At 49.9% G+C, this 14504-nt stretch overlaps 1 protein-coding gene across 7 annotated transcripts in view; it reads left to right on the forward strand.

Moving 5' to 3' along the window:
• The window catches only part of LOC126210649 (echinoderm microtubule-associated protein-like 2), a 664635-nt gene that overhangs the window by 516251 nt on the left and 133880 nt on the right, over positions 1-14504 (forward strand). The window lies entirely within an intron of this gene.

Genomic DNA, 14504 nt, shown 5'->3' on the forward strand with positions numbered 1-14504 from the left:
TTGCGCAATTGTTGCCGGTGCAGGATTTTGTACATGAACAAACCTCCCAGTTATGTCCTATAAATACACCAGTAACCGGAGACCTGGCTGAAAATTATTTACAAGTTCGTGGCGCGGTAATGCTGGAATTCAATATGGTGTTGACCCACTCCAAGCCTTAATGACAGCTTCCACTCTCGCAGGCATACGTTCAAGCGGGGAATGGTAGCCAATTCTTCGCGGAGTGCTGCACTAACGACAGGTATCGATAACAGTTGCCGAGGCGTGACACGAAGTCGCCGTTCCAAAAGATCCCAAAGGTGTTCTACAGGATTCAGGGCAGGACACTGTGCAGGCCAGTCCATTATATGAATGTTATTGTCGTGTAACCATTCCGCCACAAGCCGTGCATTATGAAGAGGTGCTCGATCGTGTTGAAAGATGCAATCGCCATCCCCGAATTCAACAGCGGGAATTCAACAGCGGGAAGCAAAATGGTGCTTAAAACATCAGTGTAGGCCTGTGCTGTAATAGTCCCACGCAAAACAATGAGGGGTGCAAGCTCCCTCCATGGAAAAACACGACCACACCATAACACCACCACCACCACCTCCGAATTTTACTGTTGGCACTACACGCGCTGGCAGATGACGTTCACGGGACATTCGCCATTATCTACATCCTGCCATCATATCGCCCCGTTGCGTACCGTGATTCTTCACTCCACAACGAGGCGTCGTTTGGCATTTACCGACGTGATGTCCGCCTGCTTAGCTCGGTGGTAACATGCTCGTCTCCCATGCTAACGGGCCCGGGTTCGATTCCCGACCGGGTTGGAGATTTTCTCCGCTCGGGACTGGGCGTTGTGTTGTCCTCATAATCATCTCATCCTCATCACCGGCGCGCAGGTCGCCCAGTGTGGCGTCGAATGAAATGAGACTTGCACTCGGCGGCCTAACTTCCCCGAATAGGGGCCTCTGGCGAACGGTGCCATATGCTCATTTCCATTTTTTACCAACGTGATGCGTGAGTTACGAGCAGCCGCTCGACCATGAAATCCAAGTTTTCTCATCTCCCGCCTATCTGTCATAGTACTTGCAGTGGATCCTGGTGCAGTTTGGAATTCCTGTGTGATGGTCTGGATAGACGTCTGCCTGTTATACATTACGACTCTCTTCAACTGTCGGCGGTCTCTGTCAGTAAACAGACGAGTTCGGCCTGTACGTTTTTGTGCTGTACATGTCCCTCGACGTCTCAACTTCACTATCACACAGTGGACCTAGGGATGTTTAGGAGTGTGGAAATATCGGGTGCAGACGTATGACACAAGTGACACCCAGTCACCTGACCACGTTCGAAGTTCGCGAGTTCCGCAGAGCACCCCATTATCACCTCTCGCGATGTCTAATGACTACCGAGGTCGCTGATATGGAGTACCTGACAGTACGTGGCAGCACAATGCACCTAATATGATAAACATATAATTAAATGTTTCCCTGAGACATTTTTTTATTATCTACGATGATAATCGAAGCAGACGAAATGAATTAAAATTTTCGCTGCAGACGGGACTCGAACCCCCGTCTTCTTGTTTGCTACGCAGAAATGCTAACCATTACACCACCATAGTACGATGGTCAACATTGCTGCACGAACTACCTTAGCTGAGTGCCCTCCCCAACACAAACTTCAATTCATTTTTCCCTTACATATCGTCACTACTCCCAGGGCTCTCCGATATTGGCAAGCATCCCAGCATTGGACATATTGGCGTACTGGGACGTCCTTGTACCATTGGTGATCTTATAGATCTTATAGTTAAATGTTTCCCTGAGATATGTAAGTCTCTTTTTATCATCTACGATAATGATTGTCTGCTTGCTGCACAACCAATGAAGTGTGGCTGAACACCCACATGTTATGTATGTATTTATGTATGTATTTACGTATGTATTAAACCAGGGACCAAGAAACGACAGGAGGCTGCACCCCGCCGTAGCCCTCCTCCGTGGTTCACAACCTCACAACAGGCCACAGTAGTCTACCCAATCCATCGCCGCCCCACACTGAAGCCAGGGTTATTGTTCAGTTCGGTTCCAAGCAGACGACAACCACCCCCACCCCCCCCACACACACACAAGAAACGCCTCATACCAGGCAAGTGTAACCCCAAATGTTGGCGTGGTAGAAGGTACTATGGTGTACGCATATATGGAAATGGTGTTTGCGGCAGCAGTCACCGACGCAGTGTAACTGAGGCGGAATAAGGTGGACCAGCCCACATTCACAGAGGTAGATGGAAAACAACCTTAAAAACTGTCCATAGACTGCCCAACACACCGGACCTCCCTCCCAGGGGGTCCACAACTCTTTTGTGGACACGTGCGTTGCGAGCACGGGACCCCGAGCTAATGTGGCCCTCCTTACTTTCCGGGCTGCATACCTTCCCTTTCCGCATCCTTCCCCATCCCCCATCTTCGCCCCCCCCTCACCTCCGCCTCTTTCCTTCCCTTTCTCCCCCTCTGGGAGTATGTTTTGTGCCTACGTCCAGAGACGGACGCTCGAAAATATAACACATTCTTTGCTTTCTCTGCTTGCAAGTCTTCGTCCTTTCTTTGTCCTTCTCTTTTCCTTACCTCTTCTCTTTGCCCTTTTCTCCGCTGTGGCGTTTGAGACCTCTCTTCTTTCCTTTCCCTTTGTTTTTTCCCTTTCTCTTTTTTCCTCCCTGTGCGTGTCTGAAGGCCGACTCGCGCATTTCCATTCGTAGCCGGTGACGGGGTAACGCGTAATTCCCCGCCCCGGGTAGACAGGTAGGACACGTACGCACCCCCTGGTAACGGCCAGGCCCAGGGAGGGGTGATTACCCGAGCTGATACCTTCCGAAAGTGCCGATTGGTCCCTCCGTCCGTTTCTCAGGAGGTGTGACCTGAGGTTCAAATGGTTCAAATGGCTCTGAGCACTATGCGACTCAACTTCTGAGGTCATCAGTCGCCTAGAACTTAGAACTAATTAAACCTAACTAACCTAAGGACATCACACACATCCATGCCCGAGGCAGGATTCGAACCTGCGACCGGAGCAGTCACGCGGTTCCAGACTGAAGCGCCTAGACCGCACGGCCACACCGGCCGGCTGTGACCTGAGGTGTGAACAATCACCTAAAGCGGGAGTGCCCTCAGAGAGGGCCCCCACAAGGAAGGAACGCGCCATTGGAGACGCCGGTAATCATGGGGGATACTTTCGCAATGGTTTCCTCAACTTCTACTATGTCTGCTCACAAGTGTAAGTTCAATGAGTTTCAGCCACAGACAGTCCTTCCATCGTTGCCACAGTTCCTTGTTGTTTCTCGGTCTGACGAAGGTCACGACTTCTCCACGGTCAACCCTTTCATTATTCAGAAAGGTGTCGACGCAATTGCAGGTCCTGTAAAGTCTTGTTCCAGATTACGAAATGGCAACTTATTGCTAGAAACAGTCAGTGCCCTCCAGGCACAAAAATTGCTGCGAACTTTACTGCTACACACCCTCCCTGTCTGGGTGGAAGCTCACCGCACTTGAAATTCATCACGTGGGGTTGTTTATACACGCTCCCTCGACGGATTGTCCGACGAGGAAATTCAACACTACCTGTCTGACCAGGGCGTAACGGCTGTTCATAGAGTCATGAAAAAGGTTGACACGAACATCATTCCAACCCGTACTGTCTTCTTGACATTTGACAAAGTTCACCTCCCATCGAAAATCAAAGCGGGCTATGAGATAATTTCCGTTCGCCCTTACGTCCCAAACCCTACGCGTTGCTATCGGTGTCAGCGGTTCAATCACACCAGCCAGTCCTGTTCCAATCCGGCCAAATGTGTTGTGTGGCAAGGATGCCCACGAGGGTGCTTGTCCACCTCCATCCCCTCGCTGCATCAACTGTATGGGTGACCACGCTGCTTCCTCTCGAGATTGCCCCGTTTTTAAGGACAAAAAGCTCATCCAGGAAATAAGAGTGAAGGAAAAGGTGCCGACCTTTGCTGCTCGAAAATTATTCGCCAGTCGAAAGCCCACTGTACCTCAGACAGGAAAATACAGCACTGTCCTTGCCTCTCCTCGGCCAACAAAGGAGGCGGCCATGCAGACTTGTGATCTCACCTTTAGTGCCACGGTCGTCAGATCGGCCAGCGCAAAGATCGCCGATTCAACCTCCCCACTTTCGCCTGCTCACTCTATGGCTCACCCTTCATCGGGTTCTGCTAAATCTCGAGCCCAAAAGTCAGACACCAAGACTTCGAAAAAAGAGCATACTCGTGAAGATGTTTTACGTACCCCAACTTCACAACCATCGGTTCCTCCTTCATCTAAACATCATATTTCCAAGAAGGCTACAGTTCATCTCCTTCTCCGCCAAGGCGTGTCCCATCTACAGCACCACCTGGCGGAAATCGCCCTCGGCCGTCTTCTGTGTCGCCGAGGCGCACTGCTGGCACCCGATCAACCGGCCGATCGCTGGTGGCAGGAGCTGCTCCTGAACAACCTATGGATCAGGATCTTCTGCCTTCGGCTGAATACCGTTTCATGCTGTCGGTCGCAAGCTCTGAGCAGTCGTTGAGTTGACAGCAACCTTAGTCACATTCCTCCATTTTCTGTTTACCCTATGTCCATTATCCACTGGAATATCCACGGCATTCGAGCCAATCGGGATGAATTGTCGATCCTCTTACGATCCTACTCGCCGGTCTTCAGGAAACAAAGCTACGTCCCCGCGACTGCTTTGTTCTCCCCCATTTTCAGTCCGCCCGATTTGATCTCCCCTCTGTTGAAGGCACTCCAGCACATGGTGGACTCATGATTCTTCTCCATGATACTCTCCATTATCACCCAATCCCCTTAAACACTTCCTTCCCAGCTGTCGCTGTCCGTCTTTCCCTTTCTGGATACACCTTCTCTCTTTGTACTGTATACATTCCGTCGTCCACACCAATGGCACGAGCTGATCTCCTTCATCTTCTTGGTCAGCTTCCACCCCTCTATTTGCTGGTTGGGGACTTCAATGCCCACCACCCGCTTTGGGGATCTCCACATCCTCGTCCGCGTGGCTCACTATTGCTAGACGTCTTCCACCAAGCGGATCTTGTTTGCTCGACACTGGGGACCCTACATTTTTGTCTGCCTCCACGACACATTTATCTCATTTGGACCTTTCGGTCGGTACTGTTCCGCTAGCTCGGCGCTTCGAATGGTTCGCCCTTGATGATACACACTCGAGTGACCACTTTCCATGTTTCCTTAGACTGCAGCCTCACCTGCCATATATGCGCCCGCGACGCTGGAAGTTTGCCCAAGCCGATTGGACACTTTTTTCGTCTCTAGCGACATTCGATGACCGTCACTTTCCTAGCGTCGACGATGAGGTCACACATATTACAGACGTTATTCTTAAAGCTGCGGAACGTTCAATACCACGCACCTCCGAATTGCCCCGGCGCCCCCCAGTTCCTTGGTGGAACGAGGCATGCCGTGACGCAATACGTGAGCGGCGACGTGCTCTTCGCGTTTTCCGCCACCATCCTACTTTGGACAACTGTATCCGCTATAAGCAGTTTCGTGCGCGATGCCGTCGCGTCATCCGCGATAGAAAGAAGGCAAGCTGGAATTTCTTTACTAGCTCATTTAACACCTTCACACCCTCCTCGGAAGTTTGGAGTCGGATTCGACGGTTATCGGGCGCGCCTAGTTTCTCCCCGGTCTCTGGGCTCACTGTCGCGTATGATACGTTAGTGGACCCCATCGCAATTTGTAACTCCTTGAGTAAACACTTTGCTGATATTTCGAGCTCTTCAAATTACCCGCCAGCGTTTCTCCCGAAGAAACGTGCAGCGGAAATGCAACCTCTTGCTTTCTCCTCTCAAAATCGCGAAAGCTATAATACTGTTTTCTCCATGCGGGAACTCCAACATGCACTCTCTTCTTCTCGCTCCTCCGCCCCAGGACCGGATGGTATCCACATCCAAATGTTGCTGCATTTATCAACCCATAGTCTGCGTTACCTCCTTCGCCTTTATAATCGAATTTGGACCGACAGTACTTTTCCCAGACGATGGCGGGAAGCTATCGTCGTTCCTGTTCCGAAACCTGGAAAGGACAAACATCTCCCCTCCAGCTATCGCCCCATTTCTCTCACGAGTAGTGTATGTAAGGTTTTGGAGCGTATGGTGAATTGCCGTTTAGCTTGGTGGCTGGAATCCCGCAGTCTTTTAACAGCTGCCCAATGCGGTTTCCGAAAGCATCGTTCTGCAGTTGACCATCTTGTTGCTCTCTCCACTTATATTATGAACAATTTTCTCCGGAAACGCCAAACGGTAGCAATATTTTTTGATCTGGAGAGAGCATACGATACCTGTTGGAGGACAGGCATCCTCCGCACACTGTTCTCTTGGTGCTTTCGAGGTCGGCTGCCACTATTTCTTCGCGAATTTATGGCAGAGCGCACATTTAGAGTGCGGGTGAACACTACTCTCTCCCGTACTTTCTCCCAAGAAAACGGAGTACCCCAGGGCTCCGTGCTAAGTGTTGTACTGTTTGCCATTGCCATAAATCCAATTATGGACTGTCTCCTTCCCGATGTCTCAGGCTCCCTCTTTGTGGACGATTTTGCGATCTACTACAGCTCTCAACGGACCAGCCTTCTTGAACGACGCCTTCAAGGATGTCTCGATCGCCTCGACTCTTGGAGCATTGAAACCGGCTTCCGCTTTTCTCCCGGTAAGACCTTGTGTGTTAATTTTTGGCGTCGTAAGGAGTTCCTTCCACCTTCCTTACATCTAGGACCTGTCAACCTTCCATTTTCGGACGTCGCAAAATTCTTGGGTCTTATGTTTGACAGAAAACTGTGCTGGTCCTCCCACGTTTCCTGTCTTTCGGCTCGCTGTCTGCGATCCCTCAACACCCTCTGTGTCTTGAATGGTACCTCCTGGGGAGCGGACCGAGTAGTCCTTCTCCGCCTCTATCGCGCCTTAGTGCGCTCGAAATTGGACTATGGCAGCATAGTTTATTCCTCTGCTCGGCCGTCTATTCTTCGGCGTCTCGACTCTATCCACCACCGTGGATTACGTTTATTGTCTGGAGCTTTTTACACCAGCCCTATGGAAAGCCTTTATGCTGAGACTGCTGAACCTCCGCTGTCCAATCGGCGAGCAGTCCTTCTGAGTCGTTATGCTAGCCATCTGTCTTCCAGCCTGCTAATCCGGCCCACGACATTTCTTTCGACGCCTCCTTGGATGTAGGGTATGCAGGCCGCCCTTCCTTACTACCACCACCGGGAGTCCGCTTCCGTCAACTGCTCCATTCTCTTTCCTTCCGCTTTCCTAAAACCTTCTTGACAACTTGGGGTACAGCACCGCCTTGGCTCCGTCCCCGGACCTGCCTGCTCCGTGACCTTTGTCAATTTCCCAAGGATGGTACCCCTTCACTTGTTTATGGTCGGGCATTTGCTGCTCTATGTGCACAAATGAAGGAAGCCACATTTATTTACACTGATAGCTCGAAAACATCGTTAGGTGTAGGGAGTGCCTATATTACAAAATTGTTGAGGCTTTCGTGGCCACTTGTTGACAAACTGCCTATTGGCTTCTGTCTCGGGTTCTTCGGCCGACGTTCATCTAATGATTTTTCTGACGTTTCGCCAGCACGAGTGGCTGGCATTGTCAAAGCTTCACCCTCCATTGCCGGTGGTGAACTGGAGCCGAGCTCGCGGGCGCAGACTATATGTACCTGGCGCGCCAACGTCCGAGGGCTTCTCCGCGGTCATTTCCGGTGCGGTTCTCCTCTTGCTACCTGCGACGGTCGTTCGCTGCAGTACGGGAAGCCAGGATCCGTTGACCTTAAGGCTTTCTTCTTTCTTGTTCAAACTGTTCGCGTGTTTCTGTATTTCTACAGCTTCTCTGAACAAGCGCGTGTGATAGTGGTTCTCTACAGCCAGAACTTCCGTGTCGGCGAATTTTATTACGTGGTCGGTCTCATTCAGTGCGTGTTCTGCCACGGCCGATTTCTCCACCTGCCCCAACCTGCAATGTCGCTTATGCTCCTTGATCCTGGTGTTAATGGATCGTCCAGTCATCCCGACATAAACTTTTCCGCATGTGCATGGTATGCGGTATATTCCCGACATAGAAAGTGGGTCTCTTTTCTCCTTCGCCGATCTAAGACACTCTTTGATCTTCCTTGTCGGTTTGAAGATCGTCTTTACGCCATGTTTGCGCAATATACGGCCGATTCTGTCCGTCACTCTGGGAATGTATGGCAGAAAGGCCGTACCCGACATTTCTTTTTCTGGTTCCTTACTTCGCCGAGTGTTTGGCTCAGTTACACTTCTAATATAATTTGTGGAGTACCCATTGCTCCTCAGGACTGTTTCCAGGTGTTGCATTTCTCGTTTGAGGTGTTGCGGCTCACATATTCGTCCTGCTCTCGTTACGAGCGTACTAATCATGCCCCTTTTCTGGCTCGGGTGGTGGTTTGACAGTTTGTGCAGGTATCGGTCCGTGTGAGTCGGTTTTCGATACACGCTGTGTCCCAGGTTTTCGCCGTCCCTTGTGACCAGCACATCTAGAAATGGCAGTTTCTTGTCCTTTTCTACTTCCATGGTAAATGTTATGTTGGCATGGAGGCTGTTCAAGTGTCTTAGGAAGTCACCGAGCTGTTCTTCACCATGGCTCCACACCACGAAAGTATCATCGACGTACCTGTACCACACCTTAGGTTTGCAAGTGGCCGAGTCCAGTGCCTGTGCTTCGAATTGTTCCATGAAGAAGTTGGCCACCACTGGACTGAGAGGACTACCCATGGCGACGCCTTCCAGCTGTTCGTAGAAGTCGCCATTCCACGTGAAATAGCTCGTGGTGAGACATGCATGGAAGAGCTTTCTGATGTCTAGCGGGAAAATGGAACCGATGTGCTCCAGAGCGTCACTGAGTGGCACTTTCGTAAATAACGAAACAACATCAAAGCTGACCAGGATGTCGTTTGGTGCAAGTTTCAGTTTCTTCAGCTTCTCAATGAAATGTCCTGAGTCCTTAATGTATGTGTCGGTCTTCCCCACGTGTGGTTGGAGCAGAGAGGCCAAGTGTTTTGCCAGCTTAGCGCTCCTGGATCACCGACATATAAGCTGGCAAAACACTTGGCCTCTCTGCTCCAACCACACGTGGGGAAGACCGACACATACATTAAGGACTCAGGACATTTCATTGAGAAGCTGAAGAAACTGAAACTTGCACCAAACGACATCCTGGTCAGCTTTGATGTTGTTTCGTTATTTACGAAAGTGCCACTCAGTGACGCTCTGGAGCACATCGGTTCCATTTTCCCGCTAGACATCAGAAAGCTCTTCCATGCATGTCTCACCACGAGCTATTTCACGTGGAATGGCGACTTCTACGAACAGCTGGAAGGCGTCGCCATGGGTAGTCCTCTCAGTCCAGTGGTGGCCAACTTCTTCATGGAACAATTCGAAGCACAGGCACTGGACTCGGCCACTTGCAAACCTAAGGTGTGGTACAGGTACGTCGATGATACTTTCGTGGTGTGGAGCCATGGTGAAGAACAGCTCGGTGACTTCCTAAGACACTTGAACAGCCTCCATGCCAACATAACATTTACCATGGAAGTAGAAAAGGACAAGAAACTGCCATTTCTAGATGTGCTGGTCACAAGGGACGGCGAAAACCTGGGACACAGCGTGTATCGAAAACCGACTCACACGGACCGATACCTGCACAAACTGTCAAACCACCACCCGAGCCAGAAAAGGGGCATGATTAGTACGCTCGTAACGAGAGCAGGACGAATATGTGAGCCGCAACACCTCAAACGAGAAATGCAACACCTGGAAACAGTCCTGAGGAGCAATGGGTACTCCACAAATTATATTAGAAGTGTAACTGAGCCAAACACTCGGCGAAGTAAGGAACCAGAAAAAGAAATGTCGGGTACGGCCTTTCTGCCATACATTCCCAGAGTGACGGACAGAATCGGCCGTATATTGCGCAAACATGGCGTAAAGACGATCTTCAAACCGACAAGGAAGATCAAAGAGTGTCTTAGATCGGCGAAGGAGAAAAGAGACCCACTTTCTATGTCGGGAATATACCGCATACCATGCACATGCGGAAAAGTTTATGTCGGGATGACTGGACGATCCATTAACACCAGGATCAAGGAGCATAAGCGACATTGCAGGTTGGGGCAGGTGGAGAAATCGGCCGTGGCAGAACACGCACTGAATGAGACCGACCACGTAATAAAATTCGCCGACACGGAAGTTCTGGCTGTAGAGAACCACTATCACACGCGCTTGTTCAGAGAAGCTGTAGAAATACAGAAACACGCGAACAGTTTGAACAAGAAAGAAGAAAGCCTTAAGGTCAACGGATCCTGGCTTCCCGTACTGCAGCGAACGACCGTCGCAGGTAGCAAGAGGAGAACCGCACCGGAAATGACCGCGGAGAAGCCCTCGGACGTTGGCGCGCCAGGTACATATAGTCTGCGCCCGCGAGCTCGGCTCCAGTTCACCACCGGCAATGGAGGGTGAAGCTTTGACAATGCCAGCCACTCGTGCTGGCGAAACGTCAGAAAAATCATTAGATGAACGTCGGCCGAAGAACCCGAGACAGAAGCCAATAGGCAGTGCCTATATTGTTGGCGACACCCCAAATCGATTTCGGCTTCCCGACCAGAGTTCGGTTTATACTGCGGAGCTTTACGCTGTTCTCCAGGCTGTCCAATACATCCGTCGCCATCAGCGGATAGAGTATGTTATTTGTTCAGATTCTCTCAGCTCTCTCCTCAGTCTCCAAGCTCTCTACCCTGTCCACCCTCTGGTCCACCGGATTCAGGACTGCCTCCACTTGCTCCACTTGGGGGGGCGTCTCTGTGGCGTTCCTCTGGGTCCCAGGACACGTTGGTATCTGTGGAAATGAGGCGGCCGATATAGCGGCCAAGGATGCAGTCTCTCTTCTTCATCCAGCTATTCGCACGATTCCCTTCGCCGATCTACGGAGTGTTTTATGTCGTCGTGTTACTCTTTTATGGCACGCACATTGGTCGACACTTCCCTATAATAAATTGCGGGACGTGAAAGCTCTTCCCTGTGCTTGGACCTCTTGGGTACATTTTATGTAGCTAGTTTTAAAAATATATAGAATTTTAACCACCATAAAACTCTGAGGAATTAATAATATCCTCCAAATAGCTTTAATATTAATATAAAGCTTCAATGAACTTCACGAGTATCAGTGCTGTGATGTTTCTAACCACCTAGCGTCGGTAGGATGGGTATATGGGCAAAAATAACTTTTTTGCAGTGCAGCCTACGTGTATTGGGCAAGAAGCAGTTTTCCTGGACATGTAGGCTGCCCAGCACGATAGGTGTGTTGTGGGACGTAGTATCACACTGCCTGATCGACCTGTTGTGTAGGAGCTACACGTGCGGCTGGGGAGGGCCTTGGAGTAAGGTGGACAGATGGGATGGACGGATAGAGGGGCAGGAGGGCACGGATAGGGGAGAGAAGGGAGGAGGGGCGGCGGTATGTAGAGAGGAGCAGGAGAGAACAATTAGGGATAGGGCAGAGGCTTAGGTAGCAAAGTGAATGGGGAGGAGAAGATTGAAAGATATGTGAAGAGGCATGTGGTGCGGGTAGTATCTGCATGTCTTGCATGGCTGAACAGAGGAAAGGGGAATGAGATGAACAGTGAGAGAGGGGGGGATGACATGGACAGAGGAAAGAGTGAGGAGGAGGTCGACAGTCTGAGAGTGGGGAGGAGGGTAGGGACAGGGAGGTGGAAGATGAGATGGATGTAGAGTGTGGAGGAGAGTGAAATTGGAAGAGAGAGGCGGCAGAAGAGATGGGGCGGGGAGGGGGAGAGGGAGAGAGAGAGAGAGAGAGAGAGAGAGAGAGAGAGAGAGAGAGAGAGAGAGAGAGAGAGAGAAATGAGGAGCAGATGTTCAGTGTGAGAGGGGGAGGATGAGATGGACGGACATGGGTTAGATGGGGAGATGTAGGAATCAGATGCAGATGGAAGGTGTTGGGGGAGGGGGGAAGTGGGCTGGTGGAAAAGGAAGAAGGGGGGAATGGAAGATATGTTTGAAGAAAGGGGGTGGTGGAGATAAGCAAAGTGAGGCGAGGAGGAGGTGGACATATGGAGGTGGGACGATGAGGTGGATAGAGATGGCAGATGGAAGAGGTGAGTACATGGTGGGGGAGGGCACCTGTAGGTTAGTAGGAGGTGTGTGAAACAATGATCAGGAAACGTCGTGTTCCCAGGTACATTAGTCTCCAGGTACAATACTCTCCCCTAATCGTTGTTAACAAGTAAAATAAATTCATAATAAAGGTTGGTTGGTTGATTCGGGGGTAGGGACCAAACATTGAGGTCATAGGCCCCATCGGTTTAGGGAGGGGAAGGACGTCGGCCGTGCCCTGTCAAAGAACCATCCCAGCATTTGCCTGAAGCGATTTAGGGAAATCACGGAAAACCTCAGTCCGGATGGCCGTATGCGGGATTGAGCCGTCGTCCTCCAGAATGCGAGTTCAGTGTGCTTACCACTGCGCCACCTCGCTCGGTCATAATAAAACTTTTTAAATAAATAATATGCATAATTCATCATGAAATGTCTTCTTCGGCTGGTTCAGCCAAATAAGCAAGACATAACAAACGAGCTTAGATTCACACGTTTGAAGAAACAAGTTTCCATTGAAAAGCACACAGGCCAAAGAATATGCACAAAGCTTCCAATAAATAATCCTGCAAATGCAGAGTCCTCAAAACAGCATACTTCAGAACAGTAATTAATTAGCTTCATTTTGCATTCAAAGTGATATCTCAAACTGGGGAGGGCCTATTTACGAAGGTGGGAATACAGTGGAATGTCCTAACACAAAGTATTATGCAAGCAGCAAACAGAGCAGCAGCTGTGCAATGAAGCCCAAGAGCAGTGGTTCAGCAAATGCACCTTGCAGTCTGTGGTGCTTAACCGTGCTTCTTTTCATAAAAAAAGTTGTACGTATATTTTCTTTCGTATCTTAATGACCGGAGTGATATTAAAGGCTAAAATATTGAAAGTTACTTCAATTTTAATTTTCAGATTCTGTTTGCAATAAAATAAATTTTCAGCATTAAATAATGTAGTAACATACAAAGCAATACAAATATTCTTGTATCAGTGGTCTCTCTTCTTTCGGACATGTCCAAAAGAACAGACACCACTCATATGGATATAGAGAGAGTGGCAAATAGTAATGTCCCGGACGAGTGGGTAAAATTGGACGAGAATGTACGCATATGGCCGGCCGGGGTGGCCGAGCGGTTCTAGGCACTACAGTCCGGAGCCGCGCGACCGCTACGGTCGCAGGTTCGAATCTTGCCTCGGCCATGGATGTGTGTGATGTCCTTAGGTTAGTTAGGCTCAGGTAGTTCTAAGTTATAGGGGACTGATGACCTCAGAAGTTAAGTCCCATAGTGCTCAGAGCCATTTGAACCATTTTTTTTGTACACATATGTCACACCCATGACGCGCACACCACGTGTACGCCCGCAATGTGATCCGTCAGTGTGAGTGGAGCAATGCAAAGGGAACGATGGTACTGAGAGGGGAGCAGCGGGTGTTCGTTGTGGAAAGTTATGTGACAACAGAGTTGTTTGCTGAGAAGTTTAATGGTGTCAAAGTGGCAGCAAAGGGTGCCACGTAACGTTTAGTCCGAAAATGGCATCAGACTGGATCTGTTTTCTGACTTTTCAAAACATTCTGAAATGTGCCCGCACACCAGAAAACGTTTCTTCAGTTCACCAGAAAATGCTTCAGAGTCCTGCCCAATCAACCAGACGCCTGTCTCCACAGACCGGCATATCACTTCGATCATGCGGACGAATACTGCCCTCAACCTGGACGTGTCTCCCTACCGAGTGTCTGTTGATCATGCATTAAAACCAGCAGATGTTCCTCAGCGTCTCCAGTTTTGTGAGTGGCTGTTCACTGAAATAACAGTGAATGACTTAGGTGTGGATTCGCTCCTTATGTCTGATGAAAGTTTCACCTCAGTGGTTATGTTAACTCACAGGTTCTGGCCAGCGAAGAATCCGCCCAACTTCCACGAAATACCATTGCTTGATCAGAAGGCTCGGGTGTGGTGTGCAGTGTCCGCTGGCCACACCTCGCATTATTGGTCCTTTCTTCTTTCATCAGACGCTGACTTCGGCACTTCACTTTGCCAACATTTTGAAACCATTTGCGACGGCATTAATGGAGGAAGAAAAGACTGACAGTTGCTTCCAACAGGATGGAGCAACTGCCCATACAGCTGACCGAACCTTGGAGCATTTTTACCCAATCATCACGACAGTTATTAGCAGAGCTCAGTCTGGTTCCGGAACTAGGTCACCTGATCTCTGATTGTGCGATTACTTTGTGTGGGGATCCCTCAAATCTAAGCCGTATCGCAACAACCCCAACTGCAGCAGAACATTTCGGATGAAACTGCAACAATTCCA

The sequence above is a fragment of the Schistocerca nitens genome, chromosome 10, assembly GCF_023898315.1.
Source record: "Schistocerca nitens isolate TAMUIC-IGC-003100 chromosome 10, iqSchNite1.1, whole genome shotgun sequence".
Classification (NCBI taxonomy): Eukaryota; Metazoa; Arthropoda; class Insecta; order Orthoptera; family Acrididae; genus Schistocerca; species Schistocerca nitens.